The sequence below is a fragment of the Herpailurus yagouaroundi genome, unplaced genomic scaffold (assembly GCF_014898765.1).
Source record: "Herpailurus yagouaroundi ecotype Mexico unplaced genomic scaffold, PumYag 165, whole genome shotgun sequence".
NCBI classification, from domain to species: Eukaryota; Metazoa; Chordata; class Mammalia; order Carnivora; family Felidae; genus Herpailurus; species Herpailurus yagouaroundi.
This window is the reverse complement of record NW_024412406.1, coordinates 3355772-3372046: the sequence shown is the minus strand read 5'-3', so window position 1 is coordinate 3372046 and position 16275 is coordinate 3355772. Positions and strand designations below refer to the sequence as shown.

The following is a 16275-nucleotide window of genomic DNA, read 5'->3' as shown; positions in this document are numbered from 1 at the left end:
AAGTGTTCTAGTTTCATTCTTCTGCATGTTGCTGTCCAGTTCTCCCAGCACCATTTGTTAAAGAGACTGTCTATTTACCATTGGATATTCTTCCTGCTTTGTCAAAGATTAGTTGGACATACTTTTGTGGGTCTAGTTCTGGGGTTTCTATTCTATTCCATTGGTCTATGTGTCTGTTTTTGTGCTAATACCATGCTGTCTTGATGATGACAGCTTTGTAGTAGAGGCTAAAGTCTGGGATTGTGATGCCTCCTGCTTTGGTCTTCTTCAAAATTACTTTGGCTATTCGGGGCCTTTTGCGGTTCCATATGAATTTTAGGATTGCTTGTTCTAGCTTTGAGAAGAATGCTGGTGCAATTTTGATTGGGATTGCATTGAATGTGTAGATAGCTTTGGGTAGTATTGGCATTTTAACAATATTTATTCTTCCAACCCATGAGCACGGAATGTTTTTCCATTTCTTTATATCTTCTTCAGTTTCCTTCAAAGCTTTCTATAGTTTTCAGCATACAGATCTTGTACATCTTTGGGAATGGGATCCGTTTCTTTATTTGTCTTTCTGTTGCTTCATTATTAGTGTCTAAGAATGCAACTGATTTCTGTACATTGATTTTGTATCCTGCAACTTTGCTAAATTCATGTATCAGTTCTAGCAGACTTCTGGTGGAGTCTATCAGATTGTCCATGTATAATATCATGTCATCTGCAGAAAGTGAAAGCTTGACTTCCTCATTGCCAATTTTGATGCCTTTGATTTCCTTTTGTTGTCTGATTGCTGATGCTAGCACTTCCAACAGTATGTTAAACAACCAGCGGTGAGAGTGGACATCCCTGTCGTGTTCCTGATCTCAGGGGGAAAGTGCTCAGTTTTTCCCCATTGAGGATGATCTTAGCTGTGGGCTTTTCATAAATGGCTTTTATGATCTTTAAGTATGTTCCTTCTATCCCGACTTTCTCGAGGGTTTTTATTAAGAAAGGGTGCTGGATTTTGTCAAATGCTTTTTCTGCATCGATTTACAGGATCATATGGTTCTTATCTTTCTTGTATTAATGTGATGTATCACGTTGATTGATTTGCGAATGTTGAACCAGCCCTGCATCCCAGGAATGAATCCCACTTGATCATGGTGAATAATTCTTTTTTTTTTAATTTTTTTTTAACGTGTATTTATTTTTGAGACAGAGAGAGACAGAGCATGAATGGGGGAGGGTCAGAGAGAGAGGGAGACACAGAATCTGAAACAGGCTCCAGGCTCTGAGCAGTCAGCACAGAGCCTGACGCGGGGCTTGAACTCACGGACCGTGAGATCATGACCTGAGCAGAATTCGGACGCTTAACCAACTCAGCCACCCAGGCGCCCCAGTAATTCTTTTTATAAGCTGCTGAATTCGATTTGTTAGTATCTTATTGAGAATTTTTGCATCCATGTTCATCAGGGATATTGGCCTGTAGTTCTCTTTTTTTGCTGGGTCTCAGTCTGGTTTAGGAATCAAAGTCATACTGGCTTCATAGAATGAGTCTGGAAGTTTTCCTTCCGTTTCTATTTTTTGGAATAGCTTGAGAAGGATAAGTATTATCTCTGCTTTAAATATCTGGTAGAATTCCCCCAGGAAGCCATCTGGTCCTGGACTTCTATTTGTTGGGAGGTTTTTGATAACTGATTCAATTTCTTTGCTGGTTATGGGTCTGTTCAAGCTTTCCATTTCCTCCTGTTTGAGTTTTGGAAGCGTGTGGGTGTTTAGGAATTTGTCTATTTCTTCCAGGTTGTCCAGTTTGTTAGCATATAATTTTTCATAGTTTTCCCTGATCATTGCTTGTATCTCTGAGGAATTGGTTGTAATAATTACATTTTCATTCATGATTTTATCTATTTGGGTCATCTCCCTTTTCTTTTTGAGAAGCGTGGCTAGAGGTTTATCAATTTTGTTTATTTTTTTCAAAAAACCAACTCTTGGTTTCGTTGATCTGCTCTACAGTTTTTTTTAGATTCTATATTGCTTATTTCTGCTCTGATCTTTATTATTTCTCTTCTTCTTCTGGGTTTGGGGTGTCTTTGCTGCTCTGCTTCTATTTCCTTTAGGTGTACTGTTAAATTTTGTATTGGGATTTTTCTTGTTTCTTGGGATAAGCCTGGATTGCAATGTGTTTTCCTCTCAGGACTGCCTTCACTGCATCCCAAAGCGTTTGGATTGTTGTATTTTCATTTTCGTTTTTTCCATATACTTTTTAATATCTTCTCTAATTGCCTGGTTGACCCATTCATTCTTTAGTAGGGTGTTCTTTTTTTTTTTTTAATTTTTTTTTCAACGTTTATTTTTGGGACAGAGAGAGACAGAGCATGAACAGGGGAGGGGCAGAGAGAGAGGGAGACACAGAATCTGAAACAGGCTCCAGGCTCTGAGCCATCAGCCCAGACCCCGACGCGGGGCTCGAACTCACGGACTGCGAGATCGTGACCTGGCTGAAGTCGGACGCTTAACCGACTGCGCCACCCAGGCGCCCCTTTAGTAGGGTGTTCTTTAACCTCCATGCTTTTGGAGGTTTTCCAGACTTCTTCCTGTGGTTGATTTCAAGCTTCATAGCATTGTGGTCTGAAAGTAAGCATAGTATGATCTTAATTCTTGTATACTTTGAAGGCCTGTTTGTGACCCAGTATGTGATCTATCTTGGAGAATTTTTCATGTGCACTCGAGAAGAAAGTATATTCTGTTGCTTTGGGATGCAGAGTTCTAAATATATCTGTCAAGTGTATCTGATCCAATGTATCATTCAGGGCCCTTGTTTCTTTATTGACCATGGGTCTAGATGATCTATCCATTGTTTTAAGTGGGGTATTAAACTCCCCTGCAATTACCGCATTCTTGTCAATAAAGTTGCTTATGTTTGTGACTAATTGTTTTATATATTTGGGGGCTCCCATATTTGGCACATAGACATTTATAATTGTTAGCTCTTCCTGATGGATAGACCCTGTAATTATTATATAATGCCCTTCTTCGTCTCTTGTTACAACCTTTAAAGTCTAGTTTGTCTGATAAAAGTATGGCTACTCCAGCTTTCTTTTGACTTCCAGCAGCATGATAGATAGTTCTCCATCACCTCACTTTCAATCTGAAAGTGTCCTCAGGTCTAAAATGAGTCTCTTGTAGACAACAAATAGATAGGTCTTGTTTTTTTTTATCCATTCTGATACCCTATGTCTTTTGGTTGGAGCATTTAGTCCATTTACATTCAGTGTTATTATAGAAAGATACGGGTTTAGAGTCATTGTGATGTCTGTAGGTTTCATGCTTGTAGGGATGTCTCTGGTACTTTGTCTTACAGGATCTCCCTTAGGATCTCTTGTAGGGCTGGTTTAGTGGTGACGAATTCCTTCAGGTTTTGTTTGTTTGGGAAGACCTTTATCTCTCCTTCTATTCTAAATGACAGATTGGCTGGATAGAGGATTCTCGGCTGCATATTTTTTTCTGTTCAGCACATTGAAGATTTCCTGCCATTCCTTTCTGACCTGCCAAGTTTCAGTAGAGAGATCCGTCACTAGTCTTATGGGTCTCCCTTTATATGTTAGAGCACGTTTATCCGTAGCTGCTTTCAGAATTTTCTCTTTATCCTTGTATTTTGCCAGTTTCACTATGATATATTGTTCAGAAGATCGATTCAAGTTACCTCTGAAGGGAGTTTTCTGTGCTTCTTGGATTTCAATGCCTTTTTCCTTACCCGGATCAGGGAAGTTCTCAGCTATAATTTCTTCAAGTACACCTTCAGCACCTTTCCCTCTCTCTTCCTATTCTGGAATACCAATTATGCGTATATTATTTCTCTTTAGTGCATCACTTAGTTCTCTAATTCTCCCCTCATACTCCTGGATTTTTTTATCTGTCTTTTTATCAGCTTCTTCTTTTTCCATAATTTTATCTTCTAGTTTACCTATTCTCTCCTCTGCCTCTTCAATCCGAGGTGGTCATCTCCATTTTATTTTGCACGTCATTTATAGCAATTTTTAGCTCCTCCTGGCTGTTTCTTAGTCCCTTGATCTCTGTAGCAATAGATTCTCTGATGTCCTTTATACTGTTTTCAAGCCCAGCGATTAATTTTGTGAGTATTATTCTAAATTCACTCTGTTATATTGTTTAAATCGTTTTTGAGCAATTCGTTAGCTGTCGTTATTTCCTGGAGGTTTTTTTTGAGGGGAATTCTTGTGTTTCGTCATTTTGGATCGTCCCTGGAGTGGTGCGGAACTGCAGGGCACTTCCCCTGTGCTGTCTTGAATAACTTGCATTGGTCGGCGGGGCCACAGTCAGACCTGATGTGGGCCACAATCAGACTGGTGTGTACCTTCTCTTCTCCTCTCCTAGGGGCGGGATTCACTGCGGGGTGTTGTGGCCCGTCTTGGCTACTTGCACACTGCCAGGCTTGTGGTGCTGGGTATCAGGCGTATTAGCTAGTGTGGATCGGCAAGGTGCATGGGGGCGGGAGGGGTAGCCTCAGCTCGCTTTTCCTTCGGAGATCCGCTTCGAGAGGGGCCCTGCAGCACCAGGAGGGAGTCAGACCCGCTGGAGGGACGGATCTGCAGAACCACAGCGTTGGGTGTTTGTGTGGTGCAAGCAAGTTCCCTGACAGGAACTGGTTCCCTTTGGGATTTTGGCTGGGGGATGGGCAAGGGAGATGGCGCTGGCGAGCGCCTTTGTTCCCCGCCAAGCGGTGCTCTATTGTCGGGGCTCAACAACTCTCCCTCCAGTTGTCCTCCAGCCTTCCTGCTCTCTGAGCAGAGCTGTTAGCTTATAACCTTCCAGATGTTAAGTCCCGCTTTCTGTCGGAACACACTCTGTCTGGCCCCTTTGCTTTTGCAAGCCAGACTCGGGGGCTCTGCTTTGCTGGTGGGCCGCCTGTCCGCCCTGGCCCCCTCCCGCCAGTCTGTGTAGCCCGCACCGCCTCTCCGCCCTTCCTACCCTCTTCTGTGGACCTCTCGTCTATGCTTGGCTCTGGAGAATCCATTCTGCTAGTCTTCTGGCGATATTCTGGGTTATTTAGGCAGGTGTGGGTGGAATCTAAGTGATCCGCAGGACGTGGTGAGCCCAGCGTCCTCCTACACCGCCATATTCCCACTATTTGTCTATGGTTTTAAAGAATTTTACAAATTTAATGTGAAATAAAAAAAATACAAATAGGAAGAAGTCCATGTTCTTTAATTATGTACAAAAAGTATGAGAAGAACCAAAAGTAAATTAAACATTATCACATTTGTTTTCACCATTCTCTAGTTCTTCATATTAACTTCACTATTCAAATGACAGAAAGTAGGTAGCAATTTAGGGATTGGGAAAGAGATAAAAAAAACCAACAACTTTTTCTACCATGTTTTTTCTATACTGTATAGCTGTGCTCATAGAGACAACTTCTTTTACTTTTACACTGTGTGGAAATCCAATTGCATATAAAATTGAACCTGCTCAGAAACGGAGGGAGACTAGAAATGATGGGTCCATAACCTAGAGTACTGTTGTACAGTTTAAACAATGGTGCAGCTACCAGCTTATAATTTTTAGGGACTGCAAACAAGGCTTTCTCTTGAAGTTGAACCATAACAGCCTTAGGTCCATCACATTCCTTAGGTTTTCTAATATGTGGAAGAATATATGAATACTAAGGAGGTTCAGTATTTTGCCTCCACCCGTTACCAATGCAGTCATCAATGACCCCATCTTGCAGGACTACATTTTGATAACCCGGTATCCTTTTCATTAAGCATTTGAGTTCTTCAACTTCATCTTCTCCTGGGTTAAGTTCACCACCAGGTAATGTGAAGAAAGTTGTTGCCAGCTGTAGCAGGAACACGTGCAGTAGCAGGTGCTCGTGTACAATCAGGGCCCTTCTATAGTCCTTCTCATTCAGTTTTATCAGATTCCTCCCTCATGTGCTGAAATGTGGCTGCGACGGAGCTGGCCTTCTCATACAGGGACTCCTTTGTACCTAAAATACAATTGATAAGAGGGTACATGTTGATGGTGAACTCCAGGGTGAGGGGCTTGGTCTGTTGGACGGACTTGTTGCCAAACTTGTTGATCCCACCCCCCATGCCAGCCAATTTGTGAACATTTGGGTGGCACCATGGACACGCTGGTGAACTCCAGCACTGGCAGGGAGAGGATATGGGGCAGGCAGGAAGGTTTTCCTGTGCCAGCAGCGGTTATTTGCATCCTCCTCAGCAGATGCTACCGACCATTAGCATGAGAACACAAGAGGAGACTTTGTCTGCCTTAAGGGAGTATAATTTTTCTTGTTGTTGATTTTTCTCAAACTCATAAAATAGCTTCCAGGAAAACCCATGATCTAAAAACCCTGCTTTACATCACACAGAAAGAGAAAGTATCTCCCAGAAACACTTGAAGCGTGGGAAGTTATGTTTCAGTGTGCCCAAATACGTTTTATATCTCTCCTTTGCTTGAAATGCGCTTCTTACATCAATCACCCTAAACTAAGCCAGCTAGGGACTAATCCTGAAGTTGGTGCTGATGTCTACTTTTCTGAAGTATATGAGCTTTGGAAGAGTGGTAAATACAGAATTTACAATCAGGATAAAACAATAGAAAAGAAGCGTAAATGGACGTGGAGAATGGAAAGAGCAAACATTTTCATAAACTAGAACAACTGTGTACCTTGATACAAAACAATTTAGTCATTTATGAGCAATTATAATTTTCATAAAACTTTGACTAATCTTTTAAAAATTTAGTTTTGCTAAGGGCTCCTGAGTGGCTCAGTCTGTTAAGCATCCAACTTCGGCTCAGGTCGTGATCTCATGGCTTATGAGTTTGAGCCCCATGTCTGGCTCTGTGCTGACAGCTCAGAGCCTGGAGCATGCTTTGGATTCTGTGTCTCCCTATCTCTCTTACCTCCTCCTCTCACGCTCTCTTTCTCTCTCTTGCTTAAAAATGAATAAAAATTAGAAAAAAATACTTTGTTAATATTTTCACTACCATTATTAGTTATTAAAAATGAAATATATGCTGTATCAGGTTAAATAATTTTGAAATTCATAGAGGTTATAGTTTTGCACCTTAATTGTCTTACTGCCATATGTGTGCTTGTGTAAACATGTTTCATAATATAAACAAATTTTGTGAGAACAGTTTATTAACACAGACTTTCATAATTTCACAAAGTAAACATCCTTCTGTAGCATTCTTTTGTTTTCATGAAATGATATTTTGTGAACTTTTCTCCACTGTCAATGCATAGGGATTTAAGTCATTAATTTAAAAAAATGTATAATTGTCTTTTTTTTTGCCTCAAGGGCTGGAATTACACATTTTAGCAGGAGCATGTGCTAAAAGAAAATAGATTTTTGTGTTTTTTTTTTTTTAAAGTAGGGGAAGGGGCAAAGAATAATGATCACCCTTTATAGATTCCAAGAAATTAGTAAATCCCCAAACCCAGGAAGTGCCTATCAATTACCGCAATTGCAGATGATTAACAAAAGCCCACTTGGAACTTGCTTCATGCTTCACATCTGTTCAGCTATTTATCTCTAACAGCAGAGAATAATGGTTTCCTTTTTCTCTTTTCCTTTAAATATTACACAAGTGCTTTTCATTGTGGAATCTAAATGAGAACTCTGTTCCTGGAGATATAATTAAAAGTTGACAAGGTTGGAGAAAAAGATAAGTATCACTAGAGAGTAAACAGTTCAATATGCTCCATATATTAGTAGCATAGTTTATCCACCATTCCTGTACTGATGGACATTCAGATTACCTATTGTTCTCTGTTAAATTAACAGGATACTCAAAATAAGCATTAATTTATATACCATTAATTTAATGGGGCCAAATGATGTTACTTTTCTACTCCAATATGTATTTCACAAAACACAGAGATTTAAATAGACATGCTATTAAGTGAACCTTACTGTGTAGTAGAATTAGTTATTAATTTTTGAATTACCTTCTGTAGACTGAAATAAATTAGCACATATGAAAACTCTGCGCTGCAATGCTATATTTATTTTACAAGAAGTTGTATTTTTTCCAAAGAAACACTTAAAAATTTTTAAAAATATGTATAGAAATATTCAAGAGAGTGCATATTCCTTTATTTTGTAATATCAGAATAATTGAATATTCTGTTATAATAAACTGAATCTGGCTAATCACTTGTAGCCTTCATTTTTTGCAACAGCTCAGGAGTCTGTTTATTCCTTTGATCAATGTAAATTGTCACATTTCTTGTTATCATGGGTCTACCTCTAGGAGACTATTGTGTTTACATAGTCTCATCAAATTTCCTACATTACATTTTCCAGAAACTCATACAAAAGATTCTGTATTGTACAAAGTAAATGGCATTCTGATTGCAAAAAATAAGGACTTTAATGCCAAAATATGGAGACACTTTTTTCCCGCTGGGTTTCAGAGGACTGACCACCCTAGGGAGCATGCAGGTTGCTATTATTTATAGACAGAGGAAGTAACAGTAGTACAATGCTGACTAGGAAATAAAAACAAAACACATAATCTTTCTAAATAAATAATGATTCTAAACTAGTGAAAAGTTCCACAAATCAAATGAACCTTGGAAAGTTGTTTGTTGTTGTTTGTTTGTTTATGCTATTCTTATTTTTAGATATGAGTGTTTTGACACATGTCTCAAACTTTAAAATGATACCATCTGGCAAATGAAATGAAAGTGCGTCCCCTGGTGTAGTTGCACTTTTATTAAGTAAAATAATGTAAAAGTGTTCATTCTCTTATTTGAAAACAGCAATAACTTTGGTAACAAAAAAATAGTTTTGAAAATTCTACACATTCTTCAATTGTGAACATTTTATGTTCATAGTTTACTGAAATCACCAGAGGGTAATATTCTAGGAGTATTGTATTGTTGAAAGAGTGTGGGATATAGACTTGAGACCTGACTTTGCATTCTGGTTCTCCCATTCACAAACTATGAATTTATCATTAAACTTTTATAATCTTTATTTTGTCACTTCTGAAATGTGAATAATAATACCGATGCAAAGTGCTGTGGAAATGAAATGAGATATTATTAGCAAAAAAAATGCGTATGGACTATAATAGACCAAGTCATTTATCATGCCCTAAAAATGTTTCATAAAATTCATACTACTTTATTTATGATATTCTAAATTCAAAACAACATATCTATCTATCTATCTATCTATCTATCTATCTATGTTATCCTACACCCAACATGAGACTTGAACTCATGACCTCAAGATCAAGAGTCTCATGCTCTTCCAATGAGCCAGCCAGGTGCCCCTCAAAACAACTTTTAGAACAATATGCTAAAGGGGCATCTGGATATCTCGATAACTCAGTCAGTTAAGTGTCTGACTCTTGATTTTGGCTCAGGTCATGATCTTGCATTTCATGAGATTGATCATGGAGCCTGCTTGAGGTTCTTTCTCTCTCTCTCTCTCTGTCTCTCTCTGTCTCTCTCTCTCTGTCTCTGTCCCTCCCCCTCCTTTCTCTCTCTCAAAATAAATAAATAAACTTAAAAAAATAGAACAAGATGCTAAAAGTGATGGTATAAAATACACAAGCATGCACACACACATGCTTGCACATACACACACACACACACACACACACGCGCATGCTGGACTATTACTCAGCCATAAAAAAGAACAAAATCTTATTTGCATCATCACAGACGGATCTACAGGATATAATGCTAAGTGAAATAAATTAGAGCAATAAAAATACCATATGACCTTACTCATATACAGAATTTAAGAAACAACAAGCAAACAAAGAAAAAATGAGATTAAAAAAAAAAAAAGACTGAAATATAGAGAATAAATTGGTGGTTGTGTTGCCAGAAGGTGTGTAGGAGGGATGGATGAAAAAGGTGAAGGGGATTAAGACCACATTTGTGATGAGCACTGAGTAATGTATAGAATTGTTGAATCATTGTATTATATATCTGAAATTAATATAACACTATATATTAATTATCCTTCAATAAAAAATATTTATTCAGATTGACTAGGAAAAAAGGTAAATGACTCAAATTACTAAAATCAGAAAAGACAGGAACATTTTACTGAATTTAAAGGCATAGAAAGGATTGTAGGAAAATACTATGAGCAACTATATGCCAACAAATTGGAGAAGCTAGAGTAAATGGTTCAATTCTGATAAATACACAAACTCCAAAACTGTCTCAAAAAGATAAAGGTAATCATAATAGATCTCTAACAAGTAAGCAGATTGAATCAATAATTAAAAATTCAAAGAAATACCTCCCAACAAAGAAAAGCAGACAACTGCTGGTGAATTAATCACTGGTAGATTTATACCAATTCTTCATAAACTCTTCTAAAATGAAGAGAGATTAATACTTCCTAACTTATTTTATGAGGTTAGCATTACCCTAAAAACAAAGCCAGATAAAGGTGCTACAAGAAAAGAAAATTACACCAATATCCCTTGTCTATGATATTGATGCAAAAATTTTCAACAAAGTACTACTAATGTGATTTCAGCAGTATATTAAATGGACTATAAAGATGACCAAGTGGGCTTTACACAAAGAAAGCAAGGATGGTTCAACATATAAAAATCTGTCTATGTATTATACTACATTAATGTAATAAAGGAAAAATGCCTGCATGATAACTTTAAATGATGCATAAAAGTATAATTTGTCACATCCATCATGATAAAAACACTCAAAAATGTTTAGAAGAAATCTTTCTCTACATGGTAGAGGTCCACAACTAACCTCATACATAATGGTAAATGACTAAAAGCTTTTACTCTTAAGATAAGGAACAAGACAAGGATATCTGCTTTCACCACTGTTATCTGACATAATTATCTGATGTTCTTGCCAGAGTAATTAGGCAAGAAATGTAAAGAAAAGGCATACAAATTGAAAAGAATAAGTAAAATTATTTCTGTTCATAGATGACATGATCTTGTATGTAGAACACTTGAATCCACAAAATATTTCTACATCGAATTTTAAAATTCAGGAAATTTGATAGATGGAAAATGAACTTGCAAAAATGATCTGTATTTCTTATATTAGCAACAAACAATCTGAAAAGGAAATTGAGTAAACAATCTCATTTTCAATAATATCAAAAAGAATAAACTATTAGGAATAAATGTAACCAATGAGGTACAAGACCTGTACCTTGAAATCTATAAAACATTGATGAAAGAAATTAATGGAATAAATTTAATATTAAATATATGCAAGACTTAATATTGTTAAGATGACGCCATGAAAGGGGCGCCTGGGTGGCGCAGTCGGTTAGGCGTCCGACTTCAGCCAGGTCATGATCTCGCGGTCCGTGAGTTCGAGCCCCGCGTCAGGCTCTGGGCTGATGGCTCAGAGCCTGGAGCCTGTTTCTGATTCTGTGTCTCCCTCTGTCTCTGCCCCTCCCCCGTTCATGCTCTGTCTCTCTCTGTCCCAAAAATAAATAAATGTTGAAAGATGACGCCATGAAAATACAGAATCATGCAATTCCTGTCAAAATGTCAGAGATGTTTTGAATTAAGATAGACAAACCCTTATAAATTTAATATGGAATTTTAAGGGACCTTGAGTTAGTCAAACCAATCTTGAAAAAAAAATAACAAAGTTAAGCTCATACTTCACAATTTCCAACTTACAAAGGTATAATAATCAAAATCATGTAAGGATATCCATATGCACCACTGGAGTAAAATTGACACCACAGAAATATATATATTGCAACTGACATTAGGCAAGGATGCTATAATCTTTCAGTGGGGAGAGTATAGTTTCTTCAACCACTGGTGCTGGGGAAACTGAATATTACATGCAAATAATTAAGATAGACCCTCATCTTATGCCATATATAAAAATAAAAATGGATCAAAATACATAAATTTAAAGCTAAAACTATAATCTCGTAGAAGAAAATATAGGGATGAATCTTCATTACCTTGGACTTAGCAATGATTTTTTAAATATGGCCCTAAAAGCATAGGCCAATGGCACTATCAATAGAGTGAAATGACAACCAGAGAAACAGAAAAAAATATTTACAAATCACATTTTTGTGGTAAGGTTTTAGTATATAGAATATGTAAAGAACTCTTACAAGTCAACAACAACAAAAGCAAACACTATTATAAAATGGGCAAAGAAGCAGACATTTATTCAAAGAAAATGTGAAAATGACCAATAAGCATATGAGAAGATGCTCAGCATCATCAGTCATGAGGGAAATGTTAATCAAAACCACAATGAGATTTCATGTCATACCTACTAGGATGGATATAACACACAAAAAAGGTAAAATAATAAATGCTGGTGAAGATGTGGAGAAATTGGGACCCTTGTATATCCCTGGTAGGAAAGTAAAATGGCATAGCTACTGTGGAAAATAGTTTGAGAATTCCTCAAAGCATTAAACATAGGATTACCATATCACTCAATAATTTCATTCTTAGGTATATATCCAAAAGAACTAAAAATAGGGATTCAAACTGGTATGTGTATACAAACAATCATAGTAGCATAATTTACAATAGTCAAAAGGTGGAAACAAACCAGGTGTCTTATCAACCAATGAATAGATAAACAAAATGTGGGATAAACAATATACATTATTATTCAGCCATAAAAATGGATTATGATACAGGCTATAACATGGATGACTATTGAAAATATTATGCTAAATGAAATAAGCCAGGCATAAAAGAACAGATATTGCATAACTGCACAAATGGGCAAATTCAAAGAGTCAGAAAGTAGATTAGAGGTTGCCAGGAGTGGGGTAAAGGGAAGATGGAATTATTGCTTAATGGGTACAGATTTCCATTTGGAGCAATGACATTGTGAATGTAATTAATGCCACTATAATTTACACTAAAAAATAGTTAAATACGTATACACACCACTATATATAAAATATATAATTAGAGTTACTCCATTTAAGCTTTAATAAGTTAGATTTCTCAAGTTATTTAAAAATGAAAATGGTAGGGTTTTTTTTTCTTTGCATTCCAGCAGTTTCAAAACCATTATTACAATTGGTAACCAGTTCATAAAACTACTTTAAAGGAGCACTATTTACTTTTGTTTTCATTATTTTCATTCCTAAAATCTCAATTCAGTTTTAATACATCAGTGTGTTGCTAAATGTGAAGGCTATTGTAGAAATACTTTTTAACACATAACTTTACTGCCCTTGAAATAGGAAATGTGTTGCATTGTAATAAAAAGGTAACGTTTCAATTTCAAGAGCAATAGTGTCTCAAGGGTCAGTTTCTCCATTTGGTTTCATACCCTCATACTGTTGACTTGAACAAGGAATTTCCATTGATTTCAAAAGGGCTGTATACAGAGATAGGCTGTAAAAGGGTTTAGAGCCCATATGAAAACAGGATCGAGTTTTGAGACGATCTGGAATCTGCTTTTGTGGACTCAATCAGAATATGGTTATAGTAACATGTAAAATAAGGTTTATTTTCTCATACGCAAACTGTACCATGATGTCCTGCAAAATAAGCAAAGTTTAAAAAAAATGATTTTCTTAACAGATAGTGAAGTTAAACCTAGCAGTTATTAGGCTAGTCTGCTGTCTCCATATAAGTTTCTTGATTAAAATTAAGTTCAGTAAATACCCTTAATTTTTACATTATGCCTTTATTTCATTCACTAAACTACTTAATGCAGTCACTGAAATGCAAAAGTAAATAAACTATATGGACACACATGGTATAGAACTTAGGTTGAACTACTATGAATATATAATTTATTATTGTATAAGTTTACATTATTTTTATTTACCTTAAAATTTAAAAGTAGTTATGAGTTCCACTACATATTTGTTTCTCAACATTTTTGTGGATAGTTACTTTAGGGAATAAAAGTTGATGAGTAAATGAGTTTACCAAACTTGCATGATACAAGATCCTGTTGTCTGCAAATGTAGTTTTACTTCTTCTCTTCTAATCCCAATGCATTTTATTTTCCCTCACGTCATAGGCCAGATTCTTCTATTACAGTACTGTAGTAGAAATGATGTTGAACAATCCTTTCATTGTTTCTGATCATAGAAGGAAAGCATTCAGTCTTTACCATTAAGTATGATGTTAGCTGTAGGTTTTTCCATAGATACCTTTCGTGAAGATGAAGAGGTATCCTTCTATTTCTAGTTTTCTGAACGTTCTTATCAGGAATGTATATTAAATTTTACCAAATGCTTTTTCTGTGTCCATTGAGATGAATGTATTGTTTTTGTTTTGGTTTAGTTTATTTTTTGTCAATATGGTGAATTACAAATGGTTGATTTTTGAATATGAAACCAATTTTGTAATCCTGACATAAATCCCATTTAGTTATGATGTGTTATCCTATGTATTATTGCATTTTACTTGCTAATATTTATTAAGAATTTCTACTTCTATTTATGAGGGATATTAGTCCTGTTCCTTCACTCCCTTCAGCTCTCCCTCCCCTCCCTTTCTTTTCCTCCTCTCCCCTCCACCTCCCTCCCCCTCCCCTCCCCTGCACTCCCCCTTTCCTTCCTTCCCCTCCCTTCCCCTCCCTCCCTTTTCCTTTCCTTGTAATATCTTTGTTGATTTTTTTGTATCAGAGTGATGCTGACTTCACAGAATGATCATAAACTTTTCTTTCTCTTGAATTTGTTGGAAAAGTTTGCATAAAATTGGTGTTATTTCCTCTTAAATTTTTGATAAATTTCATTAGTGAGGCCATCTGGTCCTGGAGTTTTCTTCCTGTGAAGGTTTATTGTTTTGTTTTAAGTATTTTTTGTTTTAATAAGAAAGAGAGTGTGTGAGCGGGGGAGAGAGGGGAGGAGGAGGAGGAGGAAGAGGAGGAGGAGGAGGGGAAGGAGGAGGAGGAAGGGGAGGAGGAGGAGAAAGAATCATAAGCAGGCTCCATACTCAGCATGGAGCCCCAGGCAGGGCTGGATCCCATTACCCTGGAATCATAACCTGAGCTGAAATTGAGAGTCAGAAGCTCAACCCACTAAGCCAGTCAAGCATCCCTCCTATGAAGGTTTTTAACCACAAATTCAATTTCATTAATAGATATGGAGCTATTTAGGTTATTTTTTATGGATGCTCTTTGGTTATTTCTGTCTCACAAGGATTTTGTCTATTTTATCTGAATTGACAAATTTATTGACCTAAATTTGTTTTTAATATGCCCTTATTATCTAAGTTGTATCTGTAGAAGCAGTAGAGATACTTTATCTTATTTTTATATTAGAAATTTTTTTCATATCAGTTTATGATCAGTTTGAGTAGAGTTGTTGATTTCATTGATCTAAAAACAATGTTTGGTACTATTGGTTTTCTCTGCTTTGTTTTCTCTTGTTTTCCTCTTTATTTTTATTGATCTATTTTCATTGTTTTGTGGATTAATCTTCTTCTAATGTGTCAAAGTGGTAACTGAGGTCACTAAAGTGGCATCTTTTTTTTTCTAATATAGGTGTTTAATATTATAAATTTCCCTCTAAATATGTTTTATATGCATCCCAGTAATTTCTATTTATATATGAATGTAATTCAAAGTACTTTTTCTTTCTTTCCCCTTCTTTCATACATAATTTTAATATAAGGGAGTGTTTAGTTTTCAGTTATTTGGGGATATTTCAGGTATCTCCCCATAGTTGCTTTCTAACTTAATCCCATTATAGTTAGAAAAATATGTTGTCTGACTTGAACCCTTTCAATCTTATGAAGCATGTTTTATGACCAAGAAAATGCTTTAACTTGGATTTTTGTTTCTCCATGCACTTCAAATAATATGCATTCTGCTTTTGTTGGGTAGAATGTATTGGAAAGTTTATTAAATCAAGTTGTTTGATAATGTTTTTAACATCTGATATAGTGATACCAATTTTCTGTCTACTTGTTATGTCCCTTATTGAGAGAGGTATACTGAAATCCTCTTAGAATTTTACATTTGTCTGTTTCTCCTTGTACTACAACAGATTCTGCTTCATGAATTTGCTGCTTGTTTTTAGGGGCATATATGATTAAGATAGTTTTGTTTTCTTGATAAATTCATACCTGATTTTGATAACATTACCTTATTTTTCTCTGATAATGTGATTTGCCAAAAGTTGTATTTTTTCTAGCATCAGATAGCCACTTCAAGCTTGGCATGGAACACTTTTTTTATTATACATTGATTTTTTTTTTATTGTAGTAAAATATACATAACAAAATTTACCATTGTAACTATTTTTAACTGTAAAATTAAGTACATTCACAGTGTTTTATAAACATTATCAATAT

General features: G+C 36.2%; 1 pseudogene; it reads right to left on the bottom strand.

The window, feature by feature from the left end:
• Positions 1 to 5365: 5365 nt before the first annotated feature.
• Positions 5366 to 6198, bottom strand: LOC121038011 (cleavage and polyadenylation specificity factor subunit 5-like; annotated as a pseudogene).
• Positions 6199 to 16275: the final 10077 nt, after the last annotated feature.